The 16151-nt window shown below is 41.8% G+C and overlaps 1 protein-coding gene across 4 annotated transcripts in view; it reads left to right on the top strand.

Annotated features, from left to right (window-relative positions):
- Window position 1: 1 nt before the first annotated feature.
- Window positions 2-16151, top strand: part of AREL1 (apoptosis resistant E3 ubiquitin protein ligase 1) — a 52315-nt gene continuing 36165 nt past the window's right edge. For 2 of the 4 annotated variants that reach the window (XM_030930392.1, XM_010382642.2), the window contains exon 1: window positions 2-184. The gene's annotated coding sequence lies outside the window, so the exon portion shown is untranslated. The remainder of the gene's footprint in view (window positions 185-16151) is intronic. The other 2 variants (XM_030930393.1, XM_030930394.1) reach the window with 1 other exon arrangement.

The raw sequence follows: 16151 nt of genomic DNA, 5'->3' as shown, positions 1-16151 counted from the left end.
GATAGCCCGGAAGCGGAAGCTCCTTGGGGAAACGGCAAACCACCGAGCGGGTTCCCAGGCCGGGTAGTAACCAACTCTGAGGTCTCTTGGTGGGAGGGTGGAGAGCCCGTCTTCTGCTGAGTGCTGCCGCCCCCTCCCAGGAGAGCAGAGCTGGAACTTCGTCGCGCTGCAACCCCTGGCTCGGGTAAGGTTTCTCTGCAGCCCTAGGCAGAGCCCGGAAGACCTGCCTTCACCAGAGCTCGAGAGAGAGGGAGGGAGGACAAGGGTAGCTGGGTCAGACTCCTGGTTTGCCCAGTAGTTTGGGGGAACACATTCTCCTCACCCTGCGGCGTTGGGGCATCCGGTGTCTACGGTCCAACCCTGAGGCTGTGGTTCCTACTTGGTTTTCCTAGCCGATATGGTGCTTTGTGCAGCTAGGTGGATGATACTCCTCGAGTATATACCGTGTACTCGTCTCGGTGAAAAGAGAAATGAAGCAGTGTTTGAGGGCTTAGACTTATCGCTAGAGAATTGGGGCATAAGCTTGCATATGTTACTGCTTACCCAAGCCAGGAAAATGGTGAGAAACAATGGACATTTATTGTGAAACCTTGGTGTGTCATCCTTAAGTAAAAAGGGAGAATTTGTGAGAACAAGGAGGGAAAAGTAGCTTTTTTTCTTTGAGTACCTGCTGTGTATTCCAGTGGTTGTTAACCTTTTGGAGGTAACTTATTTCTTGAAAGTTTGTGGAAAGCCAGGAACAATTCTTTAAAAAAATGGGCACACATACAGTTTGTAATACACTTTTTATGAGATTGGTGGACTCTGAAGCCCATCCGTGGACCCTTTGGATGTCTGTAAACTTTAGATTAAAACCGTCATCCTGTATACTGTACTTGGCACTTTATTCATATTACCTTCTTTGACCATCTCAATAACATAAATACTCTCGTTTTACATATGGGGAAACAGCCACAGACTTTGTTCAGGGGTCTGAGTCTCTTGATTCCAAAGTCTGTACCTTTATTTATTTATTTATTTTTCACACTTTGTCTTCCATTCTCCAGCTACTGAGCAAGCTGGAAATGGAATGGGTACCTCTGTCATACTTTTCTTATTGCATGATGCTGTCCTAGAATTGGAAGTGAAAAATGTTATCAGGTTTTTTTAAAAAAAGGTGACCGTTGTATAGCCCTTATGATGAAACACGGTTTATTGTTTAATACGAACTTTGGAGTCTGACTGATGGAGTTAAAATCCTTGCTCTGCCTCATAACTTGCCATGACATTGGATGAGTCAATCTATCTGCATCTCAGTTTCTTTATCTGTAAAATGGAGATAATCATAATAGCACTCTTCTACTGGGATGTTTTCAGGACTTATATTTATTCATAGTTAACATGCGAGGTCCCTAGAAGAGTGTAAACCAGACTATCCAGAGTGTTTTCTGTTGTTACCATTGTGTGTCTTCCAACTTGAGAATATGTGGCAGGGTTGGAAGTTTATGCCAATTTAATTTAATTTAATTTAATTTAATTTAATTTAATTTAATTTAATTTTTGAGATGGGAGTCTTCCTCTGCTGCCCAGGTTGGAGTGCGGTGGCGCAATCTTGGCTCACAGCAACCTCTACCTCCCAGGTTCAAGCAATTCTCCTGCCTCAGCCTCCCAAATAGCCGGGACTGCAGGCATGTGTGAGCCACTACACCTTGCTAATTTTTGTATTTTTAGTAGAGATAGGGTTTCACCATGTTGGCCAGGCTGGTTTCAAACTCCTGACCTCTGGTGATCCACCCACCTGGGCCTCCCAAAGTGCTGGGATTACAGACGTGAGCCACCGTGCCCAGCCCCAATTTTTTTGTTTTTTTTTTTTTTTTTGAGACGGAGTTTCGCTCTTGTTGCCCAGGCTAGAGTGCAATGGCGTGATCTCGGCTCACCGCAACCTCCGCCTTCCGGGTTTAAGCGATTCTCCTGCCTCAGCCTCCCGAGTAGTTGGGATTACAGACGTGTGCCAACACACCCAGCTTAATTTGTATTTTTAGTAGAGACAGGGTTTCTCCATGTTGGTCAGGCTGGTCTCAAACTCCCGACCTCAGGTGATCACCCACCTTGGCCTCCCAAAGTGCTGAGATTACAGGCGTGAGCCACCGCACCTGGCACCAGCCCCATTTTATTTTAACATAGTTGCACTGGAACTTGAATGTGTTCATAAACCTCAAAAACCTTATTAAGTTTTCAGGTCCTGGGACACTCAATCGTATGGTGATTTCTTCTCTTGGTTTTTCTGCTTCGCCTTTCTCTTTCAGGCACACATTCATTTAGATAGCTTGATAGTTTACATATCTGTGGGCTCTGAATTTTTGATGTAGAATTAGTAGCTACAGATACTGTACGTGCCTTCTGCTTTACCCCATTTGTCGTTACTACAAGTTCCTAATCTTTCCAGAGCAGGTTGTCTCTGTCAAGCTGTCATTCATGTGTAGAGCTAATAGCAACCAGTTTTTTGATGTATCTCTTGGTGATTAGACAATAAGCTTTTTATTGTCTAAAAGCTAAAATAACATGGTCAGTTATTCTTAAACATTTGACTGATTAGTATTATATATAGGTTCTGAGGGAAAATTACATATCATTAAATAGTAATTTGCATTTAAATGTAGGCACTGACAGAAAAACAGTCTTCTGGTAATGTGTACTTTGAATTTTGGAATCCATGAACAATAACAACTTAAAAAAAGGCCATTTGTAATTTCTATTGTAACCTCTATTGAGAGTGTTCTGATTTCCTTGATTGTTAATACCTAACAGGGAGCTAAATTAGTGTAGGAACACCATGGGGGATAAGAACATGCTAAGAAAAATTTGTTTTTGTTGCATTGTAATTTTATTGCAATCTGAGGTTCTTATAGGCTGAAATGAAAGTGGTCAGATACTCTACAGCATTCTTTGATGGGGATGGAAAGTGGGGGATGGGAAGCCAGGAGGTGGTGTTGATTTGTGATGGATGGGAGCAGAAAGTAATTGCTTTTGGGCACATACTTGTGAGGAAAAGAAATGATTTTAGTCCTTCTCAGCAGTCAAGAGGGTTGTTTTGCATTTTTCTGCAGTCTTGAAGAGAAAAAATTGCCCAAGGCATTGGACACACAGTTTGAACACATAATTGGGCTTGGACTTCATTCCATTCACTAATTGGTCTAACTTACTAATTTAAGTTGGTATCAAATTTCTTTATAAAATTATTCTGGATAATGAAAGACTCCCTAAAGAACATCTTGTATTTCAGTGTTAGAAAGTTATAAGTAGATTCACTTTTTTTGTCCATTTTCAAGCTATAGTTTTTACATTTATTTTTCTGACTTACATGATAGGACTTTTTTTCTCCCAACAAACATTAGTCGCTGTTAATTATTTTTCAGTTAACTTGCCGGCCTTTAAATGTGGTAGCATGGCATACAGCATGTTCTGCTTCTGAGGTCTTGATATTGAATTGGTTTTATAAGAATACCTCAGAGGTAGATTACTGCCGCTTGCTCATTCATTCAGAAAGCATTTATTGAGGGCCCATTCTGTCCTGGGCAATCTCACCACAGTCCTGTGTTAGAGAGAGACTTGTAAACAGATAAAGTGTGATTGGTGACTGAATAGAGATGTGGGAGTTGAAATATTTTAGAGGAATTACTCTACCTGTTCATCTTTCTGGAAGTGGTCCAGGTCAGAGTACTGTTGTGTAATATTTATTTACTACTATCAACATATTAGTACCATGTAATAGATCAGATTTTATGACCTTAATGGACTCTAGTGTATCGTTTTACCTTTTATTTATTATTTATTAGGTCTTGCTATGTTGCCCAGGCTGATCTTGAACTCCTGGTCTCAAGCCATCTTCCCACCTCAGCTTCCTGAGTAGCTGGGACAAGAGACATGAGCCACTGTGCCTTACCATTTTACCTTTTAAATGACTTTAGCTATTAACTAACTAGAGTTTAAATTTCAGTTATTTTTATTTGGTTTCTTTTTCTTTGAAGGGTTCTGAATGCTTAGCCTTCACTAGTGTTCTTTCATATAGTAGTTTTCAAACTTTTGAGGTTGTTTAACCTTATTGCAGTTTGTGTATGTGTATGTGTGTGTACACACATGCATGCCGGAGCCATTGATATGGTGTTACAGCACCATAATGATGTTTTACTGGTGGCTCTTTTGAAAACTGTTCTACAAGATAGGGTTTATAAAGATGGGTATTCACTTAGCTTTTAGAAACTAAGTAGTCATGGTAGATACATGTTTTGTCATTTAGTCTCATTGAACGGTTCCATATGATTTTATGAGTTTTTGTTACCTTGAATAGTTGAGCAATTTACATAATGTTTTTCAGAGCAAAGGCATTTATTTCGGTGCCGCTTGTTACTGTTGAGATGCTAATAGTTAACATCTGTTAATTGATTTTCTGTATATTGTACTTTTTGGCCAGAGATTAGATAATCTATTAATATACAACGTATTTTCTGTAATGTCCCCTTGCTTTTATCCAGAGACCCGGAGCATGTTATTTTAACCCCTCTCTTGTCCAGTTTGGGAAGTTCAAATTCAAGGTACTCCCGGTATATATGCTAAACTTATTAGGAACAGAAAACAGTTAAAACTTCCCAAGTGTGATCTAGTTTTTCATGTCTTGGTAAAGAAGAAATCTGTTTGCACAGTAAAGAAACCGTGCAAATAGTTCATAGAAAGGGGTTAAAAAAGATACTTAAAAAGTTTTAGGCCAGCATTACCTGAATTGGGGCAATGATTAGGGAGACATGATTAGAATCCTAAGGGAGAGTGAGAATGTAAAGGGGAGCACTATATGTAATTAAATTTTTTTAAATTGTGGAATAATTTTAAATTTATAAAAATGTTGCAAAGATAGTACAGAGTATTCCTGTATACCTTTCACCCAGCTTCTCCTTATGTTAACTTCTTACATAACCATGGCACATACTGTCACATTTAAGAAATTAACATTGGTACAATACTATTACTAAACTATATAGACTTTATTTGGGTTTCACAAGTTTCTCCACTAATTTCCTTTTTCTGTCCCCAAACTGAATCCAGAATACCACATTCCAGTTAGATCATGTGTAATTTCTTTTTTTTTGAGATGGAGTCCCACTCTGTCGCCCAGGCTGGAGTGCAGTGGCGCGACCTCGGCTCACTGCAAGCTCCGCCTCCCAGGTTCACACAATTCTCCTGCCTCAGCCTCCCAAGTAGCTACGACTACAGGCACCTGCCACCACACCCGGCTAATTTTTTGTATTTTTAGTAGAGATGGGATTTCACCCTGTTGGCCAGGTTGGTCTCGATCTCCTGACCTCGTGATCCACCTACCTCAGCCTCCCAATGTGCTGGAATTACAGGCGTGAGCCGCTGCACCTGTCCTCTTTTTTTTTTTTTTTTTTTTAAATGGAGTTTTGCTCTTGTCACCCAGGCTGGAGAGCAGTGGTGCCATTTTGGCTCACTGCCACTTCTGCCTCCTAGGTTCAAATGATTCTCCTGCCTCAGCCTCCCGAGTAGCTGGGATTACAGGTGCCCGCTACCACGCCTGGCTAAATTTTGTATTTTTAATAGAGATGGGATTTCACCATGTTGGCCAGGCTGGTGTCGAAATCCTGACCTCAGGTGATCTGCCCGCCTCGGCCTCCCAAAGTTCTGGGATTACAGGTGTGAGCCACTGTGCCCCATCAGATCGTGTGTAATTTTGATAAATAAGTTGGTATTTCCAGTGAGTGCTTTTTCTATGCTATGTATGTGGTCCAAGAATCCCCTCTGACCAGAGTCATTGACCCTGAGAATAAGTAATACTTCATAGGTAGTGTTTTGTATTCCTTGACCCCCAGCGCATTGTTAACTCTATGGAAGAGTTGACTTTGCTTCCAGGAGCGTAATGTGAACTTTCCTGAGACACTAAGAGCTGATCTTGATTAAGGTATCCATCCATACACTCCATGCTCACCTCATAGATTTTACTACATGGAAGTATAACTACGTAATTATTTACTTGTCTGTCTTCTTTACTAAGCTTTTACGTTTCTAAGGGGTTGAGGATATTTTACTCATTCTGGAATCCTTAGGGTCCAACATATTGCTTGGCATGTAGTCGCTTCTTAATATGCATTTGAAGAAATTAATAGACCTTTCTTTGGTAAAATTGATTATTAGGTCAACAGAAATTTTGTTTTGAATAGGTAAGTGTTGAGTTTCTCCTTCAAATCAAGCTATCTTAGGGTACCATTTCTGTGGCTAGTTGAGTTTTTCTTCTTGGAATCTTAACTGTAAAATGCTCATTTAAACAACATTGTTTTTCCTTTCAATTATATAAATAATTTATTTTCCTTAAAAATAAGCACAGAATTGAAAGTAGTGGATGGTAGTAGAGGCAGAGTTAGCTTTTAAGTATACATGTGACCATTCCAGTTCCACCCGACTGGGCTGCAGATCTGGCTGTGTGCCTGCCCCTTCAGGCACAGTTAATGGAATAATAGCTTCCTAGACTTATTGAGGGAGACAGCTTGTCAGATTCAGAGAATTACTTTTAAAATCTTCCTGTTATAGCCAAGATTCTGTGGTCCAAGGTCACCTAAGCATAAAAGCTGCCATGAGATGGGAACATGGGAGCCTGTCCTCTGTGGCTCAGGCATAGTAGGAGTCGGTTTTGTATATAGAAAACACATCAGGATAGGACGGAATAGGAAACTGAAGCTAGTATTTTCCAGATTTAGGGTTAAGAATGGGACAGTGACATAGATGAGCCAGTTTTCTCTCTTGTTTTTCTCCCCATGAGGATACAAAATGAGCAATGATAAATTCTCACTTCTTGTTTTCCCTGTTACACTCACATTAGCTTTGAATCCCTTTTTCCTGCTTTCTCTAAACTGTGCTGAGAATGAATGGCAAACAACTCCAGGAATAGCTGAATCTAAGCTATGCCTTTGTATATACTATACAAAAGGAAATAGGAGTCTGAAGAACTCTGGCTTATTTTAGAGAGAATGGTGCAATAGAGAGAATCCAAATTGATTTAAGAAATGCAGAATTACTTTTATCTTGGTTAGCTTAACCTTTATAAGCCAAAATTTTAATTTAACCAGTGAGTGATTTATAGGACAACTTTTTCTAGTCTCATCACAGGTTAGAGTGACTCAGTAAGGTGGGAATGATCTCATAAAAGACTCTCTTTAAAGCCAGAAGGGTAACTAGTTTATTGCCCCTGGCTTAACCTCAAGGTGCATGTTCTGGGTTGTGGAATTTAGTTGTTGTTTTAAGAACCAGTATCAGGGGTGCAGAGGTCTTACGTGGATTTGGAGAGAAGTGAGGGACTAAAACCTTGGCTAAATTTAAGCATTCCATTTACTAGATTGAAGAGAGGAAAAATCTGTTAAAATATTAAAATCTTTCCAAATTCAGAAATAGACTATAACTGGGGCTGGGTGTGGTTGCTCACGCCTGTAATCCCAGCACTTAGGGAGGCTGAGGTGGGCAGATCACCTGAGGTCGGGAGTTCGAGACCAGCCTGACAGGCATGGAGAACCCCCATCTCTACTAAAAATACAAAATTAGCCAGGCATGGTGGCGCATGCCTGTAATCCCAACTACTCGGGAGGCTGAGGCAGGAGAATCGCTTGAACCTGGGAGGTGGAGGTTGCAGTGAGCCAAGATCGTGCCATTGCACTTCAGCCTGGGCAATAAGAGCCAAACTCCATCTCAAAAAAAAAAAAGGAAATAGATTATAGCTTAAATAGTGCATGGTAATGTGTGGCATTGAATTTGAAAGAAACAAAGGGAATAAAACTTGATAACTATGAGATAAATGGAATGCAGGAGTTTTAAAACGTCTTGTTAAAAAAATTTGACGAGAGAATTTTATCTTGTGAAACTTTTAGATAAACCTCTAGAAAAAAACCAGGAGAAAATCTTTGTGACCTTGAGCTAGGCAGAGTTTTAAAAAATAGAACACAAAAACCACAAACTATGAACAAAAAATTTATGTTGGCTTTCATCAAAGTTAGAAACTTTTACTCTTTAAAAAGTGTATTTTCTGTTAAGAAAATGAAGAGGCAAACCACAGAAAATATTTGCAAAATGTTTATCTAATAAAGGACTTGTATTTATGTGAAAGGAAAATAAGTCTTGGGGCCCCAGAATCACTAAGCTAAAGGGAAAAGTGAAGCTGGGAGCTGCTTAGGGCAAATCTGCCTCCCATTCTATTGAAAGTTGTCCCTCTGCTCGCGGAGATAGATGCATATCTGATTACCTCCTTTGGAAGGGCTAATCAGAAACTCAAAATAATGTAATCATTTTTCTCACCTGGAAGGCCCCCTCCCTACTTCAAGTTGTTCTGCCTTTCTGGACTGAGCCAATAAACATCTTGATTGATGTCTCATGTCTCCCTGAAATGTATAAAAGCAAGCTGTGCCCCGACCACCTTGGGCACATGTCGTCAGGACCTCATGATGCCGTGTCTTAGGTGCGCATCTTCAACCTTGGCAAAATAAACTTTCTAAATTAACTGAGACCTGTCTAAGATATTCGGGGTTCGCATTTAGAATGCATGAAGAACTCTTACAACTCAATAGTAAGAAGACAAACAGCTCGATTTTTTAAAAAGACAGAAGATTTGAGTAGATACTTCAAAGAAACTAATACAAATAACCAATAAACACGTGAAAAAAATACTCAATATTGTTAGTTCTTAGGGAAATGCAAATTAAAACCACAATGAAATATCACTTCACACCTGTTAGAATGGGTGAAATTAAAAGACAGTACCAAGTGTTGGTGGATGTAGAGCAACCCGCCTCTTGTGCATTGCTGGTGGAAATGCAAAGTGGTCCAGCCGCTTTGGTAAACAGTTTGGCAGTTTCTTGTAAGTTAAATATATACTTACCATATGACCCAGCAGTCCCATTCTTAGATGTTTACCCAAGAGAAATGAAAGCATGTGTCTACAGATTTGTAGCTTAATGTTCATAGCAGCTTTATCCACGATACCACCAAACTGGATATAACCCAAATGTCCTTCATCTGGTGAATAGATAAACAAATTGCTGTATGTCCATTTAATGGAGTACTACTCTGCAGGAAAAAGGAGTGAACTACTGAAACATGTAACAGCATGTATGAATCTAAGAACCTATGCTAAGTGAAAAAATGCTACACACGACGGACTGCATTTTGCATGTGATGCAGATGGTATAAGGTATTCTGTAAAAGGCAAAACTACAGTGATAGCATATCAGTGGTTGTGCAGGGGCTTGTGGGAGGAGGACTGACTGCAAAGGAGCTTAAGGCAACTTTTGGGGATGATGAAGTGTTTTGTATCATGACTACGCTTTATATAATAACCTTACACAGTTGTCAAAAGTAATTGTACATTTCAAATTGATGTTTATTTATACCTCAGTAAAACTGATTTTTAAAAACTTAGGAGATTTTTTGGCCAGTGATTTATACAGGATAGGTGGGGGTCCCTAATCCCTGGACCACAGACCTTCAGCAGTCCATGGCCTGTTAGGAACAGGACTGCAGGAGGTGATAGCGGGTGAGCAAGCAAAGCTTCATCTGTATTTACAGCGCCTCCCCATCCCTTGCGTTACCACCTGAGCTCCACCTCCTGTCAGATCAGCAGCGGCATTAGATTCTCATAGGAGCACGAACCTTATTGTGAACTGTGGGTGTGAGGGGTCTAGGTTGTGTGCTCCTTATGAGAATGTAATGTCTGATGATCTGAGGTGGAACAATTTCATCCTGATATCACCCTCCCACCTGCTGTCCATGCAAAAATTGTGTGCCACGAAACTGGTTCCTGGTATCAAAAAGGTTGCGGACTGCTGAGATTGACAGTGGATTCAGATTAGTTTAGATCTGAATTTGTTATAGGCATTAAAATGATTTTGAAATAATAATTAGTATTACTGAATTGAGTTGCAAAGAGTTTACTAATTATCAGTGTCAGGTCAAGTTTAGTTTAATATTCTCTTATTAATGAGATAGAAATAAGACATAAATGTATTGAGGAAGTTACTAGATCAGAAAATGAGTGTCCTAAATAATTCAGGAAGAAAACTTGGGGACTGATTTTGAGTCCCCCCTTTGGCAGAAATCTTTACTGGATTGTTTATGACCAATTTCTAGAAATAATCACTTTCTTTTGCCTCTGATAAACTACTTTTACAATTTTTCTCCTTCTGTCCTCTTTTTACTTCTCATTTGTTGGCTCCTCTTTTTTTTTTTTTTTTTTTTTTGCAAGGTTGATCCCCTCAGGGTTCTATGATTAGTTTTTTGTTTGTTTGTTGGTTGGTTGGTCTCTGCTTTTTATGGTGGTCTTTGCCATTTTCCATGTCTTCAGGATATTGGCATCTCTCTAGCTTCATGTGCTTATTTCTATGTACCTTTTGAATATATTCACCTGGATATCCTGTAGATACTCCAAACTTAACATGTTTAATTCTCTACTCATTATCTTTTGATATGGTTTCGCTGTGTCCCTACCCAAATCTCACCTTGAATTTTAGCTCCCATAATTCCCATTGTTGTGGGAGGGACCTGGTGGGAGATAATTGAATCATGGGGTAGTTTCCCGCATACTGTTCTGGCGGTAGTGAGTAAGTCTCACAATATCTGATGATCTTATAAGGAGTTTCCCCTTTCGCTTGGCTCTCATCCTCTCTTGCCTGCTGCCATGTAAGACATGCCTTTTGCCTTCTGACATGATTGTGAGGCCTCCCAGCCATGTGGAACTATGAGTCCATTCAACCTTTTTTCTTTTTCTTTCTTTCTTTTTTTTTTTTTTTTTTTTTGAGACGGAGTCTCGCTCTGTCACCCAGGCTGGAGTGCAGTGGCCAGATCTCAGCTCACTGCAAGCTCCGCCTCCCGGGTTTACGCCATTCTCCTGCCTCAGCCTCCCGAGTAGCTGGGACTACAGGCGCCGCCACCTCGCCCGGCTAGTTTTTTGTATATTTAGTAGAGACGGGGTTTCACCGTGTTAGCCAGGATGGTCTCGATCTCCTGACCTCGTGATCCGCCCGTCTCGGCCTCCCAAAGTGCTGGGATTACAGGCTTGAGCCACCGCACCCGGCCTCTTTTTTTTTTTTTTGAGATAGAGTCTCGCTCTGTCGCCCAGGCTGGAGTGCAGTGGCGCGATCTCGGCTCACTGCAAACTCCGTCTCTCGGGTTTATGCCATTCTCCTGCCTCAGCCTCCCGAGTAGCTGGGACTACAGGCGCCCACCACCTTGCCCGGCTAGTTTTTTGTATTTTTTTAGTAGAGACGGGATTTCACCGTGTTCGCCAGGATGGTCTCAATCTCCTGACCTCGTGATCCGCCCGTCTCGGCCTCCCAAAATGCTGGGATTACAGGCTTGAGCCACTGCACCCGGCCTCAACCTTTTTTTCTTTATAAATTACCCAGTCTCTAGTATGTCTTTATCAGCAGTGTGAAAATGGACTAATACAGTAAATTGGTACTGGAAGTGAGGTGGTGCTGTAAAGATACCTGAAAATGTGGAAGCAACTTTTGAACTGGGTAATAGGCAGAGGTTAGAACAGTTTGGAGGGCTCAGAGGAAGACAGGAAAATAAGGGAAAGTTTGAATCTTCCTGGAGAATTGTTGAATGACTTTGAACAAAATGGTGATAATGATATGGACAATGAAATCCAGGCTGAGGTGGTCTCAGATGGAGATGAGCAACTTGTTGGGGACTGGAGCAAAGGTCACTCTTATTATGCTTTAGCAAAGAGACTGGAAGCATTTTGTTCCTGCCTAGAAATCTGGAACTTTGAACTTGAGAGAAATGATCTGAAATTGGAACTTACGTTTAAAAGGGAAGCAGAGCATAAAGGTTTGGAAAATTTGCAGCCTGACAGTGGCAATAGAAAAGAAAAACCAATTTTTTGAGGAGAAATTCAAGCTGGCTACAGAAATTTGCATAAGTAAAGAGGAGCCAGATCACCAAGACAATGGGGAAAATGTCACCAGGGCATGTCAGAGGTTTTCACAGCAGCCACTCCCATCACAGACCTGGAGGCCCAGGAGGAGAAAATGGTTTCGAAGGCTGGGCCCAGGTCCCCCCTGCTGTGTGCAGTGTAGGGGACTTGGTGCCCCGTGCCCCAGTTGCTCCAGCTGTGGCTAAAAGGAGCCAAGATACAGCTTGGGCCGTCACTTCAGAAGGTGCAAGCCCTAAGCCTTGGCAGCTTACGCATGATGCTGAGCCTGTGGGTGCACAGAAGTCAAGAATTGAGGTTTGAAAACCTCCCCTGGATTTCAGAGGATGTATGGAAACTCCTGAATGTTCGGGCAGAAGTCAGCTACAGGGCAGGACCCTCATGGAGAACCTCTGCTAGGGCAATGTGGGAGGGAAATGTGGGATTAAAGCTCCCACACAAAGTCCCTGCGGCACTGTCTAGTGGAGCTGTAAGAAGAGGGCCACTGTCTTCCAGACCCCAGAGTAGTAGATTCACCGACAGCTTGCACCATGTGCCTGGAAAAACCTCAGACACTCAATGCTAGCCCACGAAAGCAGCTGCGGAGGAGGCTGTACCCTGCAAAGCCACAGGGGTGGAGCTGCCTCAGACCATGGGAACCACCTCTTGCATCAGCGTGACCTGGATGTGAGGCATGGAGTCAAAGGAGATCATTTTGGAGCTTTGAGATTTGACTGCCCTGCATGATTTTGGACTTGCATAGGCCCTGTAGCCCCTTTGTTTTGGCCAGTTTCTCCCATTTGGAACAGGTATATTTACCCATTGCCTGTAGTCCCATTGTATCTAGAAAGTAACTAACTTGATTTTGATTTTACAGGGTCATAGGTGGAAGGGACTTGCCTTGTCTCAGATGAGACTGTGGATTGTGAACTTTGAGTTAATACTGAAATGAGTTAAGACTTTGGAGGACTGTTGGGAAGGCATGATTGGTTTTGAAATGTGAGGACATGAGATTTGGGAGGGGCCGGGGTGGGATGATATGGTTTGGCTGTGTCCCCATCCAAATCTCGTCTTGAATTATAGATCCCATAATTCTCATGTGTTATAGGAGGGATCCAGTGGGAGATAATTGAATCACAGAGACAGTTTTGCCTGTACTGTTCTTGTGGTAGTGAATAAGTCTCACAAGATCTGATGATTTTATAAAGGGTTTCTCTTTTCGCTTGGCTCTCATTCTCTCTTGCCTGCCGCCATGTAAGACATGACTTTCACCTTCCACCGTGATTGTGAGGCTTCCCCAGCCACATGGAACTGTGGGTCCATTAAACCTCTTTTTCTCTATAAATTACCCCGTCTCTGGTATGTCTTTATCAGCAGCATGAAAATGGACTAATACATCTTTTCTTTCATGTTTGCTTTGCCTCCTTAATTCTCCTTCATTTATCCAGGCTCCCAACAATAGAAAATTTGCCTTTGTCCTTGGCTTCTTCCTCTCCTTTATCCATTTGACCTCACAGGTCATTGATCCTGTTGCTTCTGAGAGCATAAAGCAGGAGAGCAACCCATCCAGGGTTGGTTCCCAGCTTGCACCCTAGGCCCTGGCCACCCTCAACCAATGTGACTAATGAGAGTCTACGTTGGACCCTGTCTGTATTGTGGCCAGTGTGTAGCTACTCCATTGAACCAGTAGCCCCTTATCTTGTATTCATTAGTGGGCCTGTCCCCCTTTTACATTGTCCCCAGAGTTTCTTCATTTAAAATGTGTGATCCTTTTTCTCTCTTGGTTAAAAAACATCTTTTGTTTTTTGTTGCTTAAAGTTTAAAATGAAGTCATATTCCTTTTTTTTTTTTTCTGAGAGGGACCCTTGCTCTGTTGCCCAGGCTGGAGTGCAGTGGCGCAATCTCGGCTCACTGCAACCTCCGCTTCCTGGTTTCAACCAATTCTCCTGCCTTAGCCTCCCTAGTAGCTGGGAATACAGGTGCCCGCCACCACACCTGGCTAATTTTTTTGTATTTTTAGTCGAGACGGGGTTTCACCGTGTTAGCTAGGATGGTCTTGATTTCCTGAGCTTGTGATCTGCCCTCCTCGGCCTCCCAAAGTGCTGGAATTACAGGTGTGAGCCACCACACCCGGCTAAAATTTCAAATTAAATATTTCTGAGCTTAATTCTTCCTATCCCAAGAATAATATCTTTTTTCCCCCCTTCTGGAAGTTCTTTTTGATACATCAGTATTCCCAGTTAAGAGTAAAGAAAGAGTGTAAGCTCTGGAATCCCATTGCTTGACTCCTTCAGTTATAAACTGCTTGCTATAGGCAAGTTATTTTAGCTTCCTGTGCCTCTGTTTCCTAATCTATAAAATATGGATAAAGTATGCTTTCCTCATATGGTTGATGTGAGGGTTAAATGAGATAATATAGATGAAGCACTTCAGTGCCTGGCACATAGTAAGTTCTCAATAAAGGTTGATTCTTATCATCATCCTTGAGGGAACACTGGAAAATCCATTATTTTGGATTGTTTCTATGGTTATTTCCACATGGAATCTCTCTGGAAAACCAGTGAGTCCTTCAGGTAGATTCAAGCCATCTTCCTCACTTACTGTGGGTTGGGCTGTTGTGGCCTGGCACAAACCACCCTCGTAACCTGGCAACCCAGCAGCCTGGTCTCTGCATAGAACCTTGTCCCCCAAGGCACTCCATGTCACCTGGGTGTAAAGTTTCAGTCTCAACCAATTCTCCTTGTCCTTATTCTCCAAGTCTTGTTCTCCAAGAGCAGCTGGATTCCTTACTTTTCTCGGTGCATCTCCATTTTACATATGAGGCAACTGAAGAGAAGTTTAAGTACAACAAGTCCTCACTTGATGTTGATAGGTTCTTGGAAACTTCTACTTCAAACAAAATGATGTATATTGAAATCAGTTTTACCATAGGCTAATTGATATAAACAAGAATTAAGTTCCTATGGCATATTTCTGGTCACAAAAATATCACCAAACTATTTTAAATAAAGACCAGAACATAATATACATATTGAAATAAATGAGAGCAGTATGTATAACAAAGATTGATAAAATCAGGTTAGATAATTGTAACATTTACCCAATTATTCCAGTCCACGGTTGAGGGTGGCCAGGGCTTAGGGTGCAAGTTGGGAACCAACGCTGGATGGGACGCCATTCTGTTGCAGGGCTCTGGCTCTCTCGCTCATGCTCTGTCTCTCTCTCTCTCTCTTGCTTATATTCTCTCTCACTCTCTCTCACATACACAAACACACACACACACACACCCCTCACCCTCACTTAGACTGGGACACTTTAGACATGCCAGTTAACTTTGAAGTGCACATCTTTGGGATGTGGGAGGAAATCCAAGTATCCAGAGAAAACCCACACAGAGAATGTGTGAACTCCACACATTGGTGCCTGCCAGGAATCAATTTTTTTACTCCTCAAAATTATAAGAAAACAGTGTTGAATGAAACTGATGTTGTTTGAGGACCTGCTGTAACTTGTCTAAGATCATTCAGTAGTAAGATTCATGCTCTTAACCACTACATGGTAGTCATCCTAGTTTAGCCCCAGGTGGTCTTTCTAAACACTTTGCTTTCTTGGAGACAGGGTCTTGCTCTTCACCCGGGCGGAAGTGTAGTGGAGCAATCAGGGCTCACTGCAGCCTCAGCCTCCTGGGCTCAAATGATCCTCCCACCTCAGCCTCCTGAGTAGCTGGGACCATAGGTGCATACCACTACACCCAGCTTTTTTTTTTTTTTAGAGATGGGATCTCACTATGTTACCCAGATTGGTCTTGAACTCCTGGGCGCAAGCCATCCTCCCACCTCAGCCTCCAAAGTGCTGGGATTACAGGTATGAACCACCATGCCCAGCCTGCTTACTCATCCTTAAGTATTCAGCTCTGTTGTCTCTGCTTTTCCACTTGCACATACAGTTACCTCTCCTTCCTCTGCCCTCCATACTTTGCTTATTCCTCTTTTATGGCACTTGCAACATTGCATTGTCCTTCTTCCTTGGTGAACCAAGTTCATTGAGGTTAAGAAAGCACCCTGTCTTATTTATCCTTGTGACTTTAGCTTTTAGCACACAGCCCAACATACAGCAAATGCTCAAGAAATGTGAAATGAATGAAGAATGAACGATGCAGAGGAACCTGTAGATGTTGGTAGTCTGTGAATTATAGAGTCAATTAGATGTAACC

Source organism: Rhinopithecus roxellana, chromosome 5, assembly GCF_007565055.1.
Source record: "Rhinopithecus roxellana isolate Shanxi Qingling chromosome 5, ASM756505v1, whole genome shotgun sequence".
In the NCBI taxonomy this organism is placed as follows: Eukaryota; Metazoa; Chordata; class Mammalia; order Primates; family Cercopithecidae; genus Rhinopithecus; species Rhinopithecus roxellana.
This window is presented reverse-complemented; position numbering and strand designations above follow the sequence as displayed.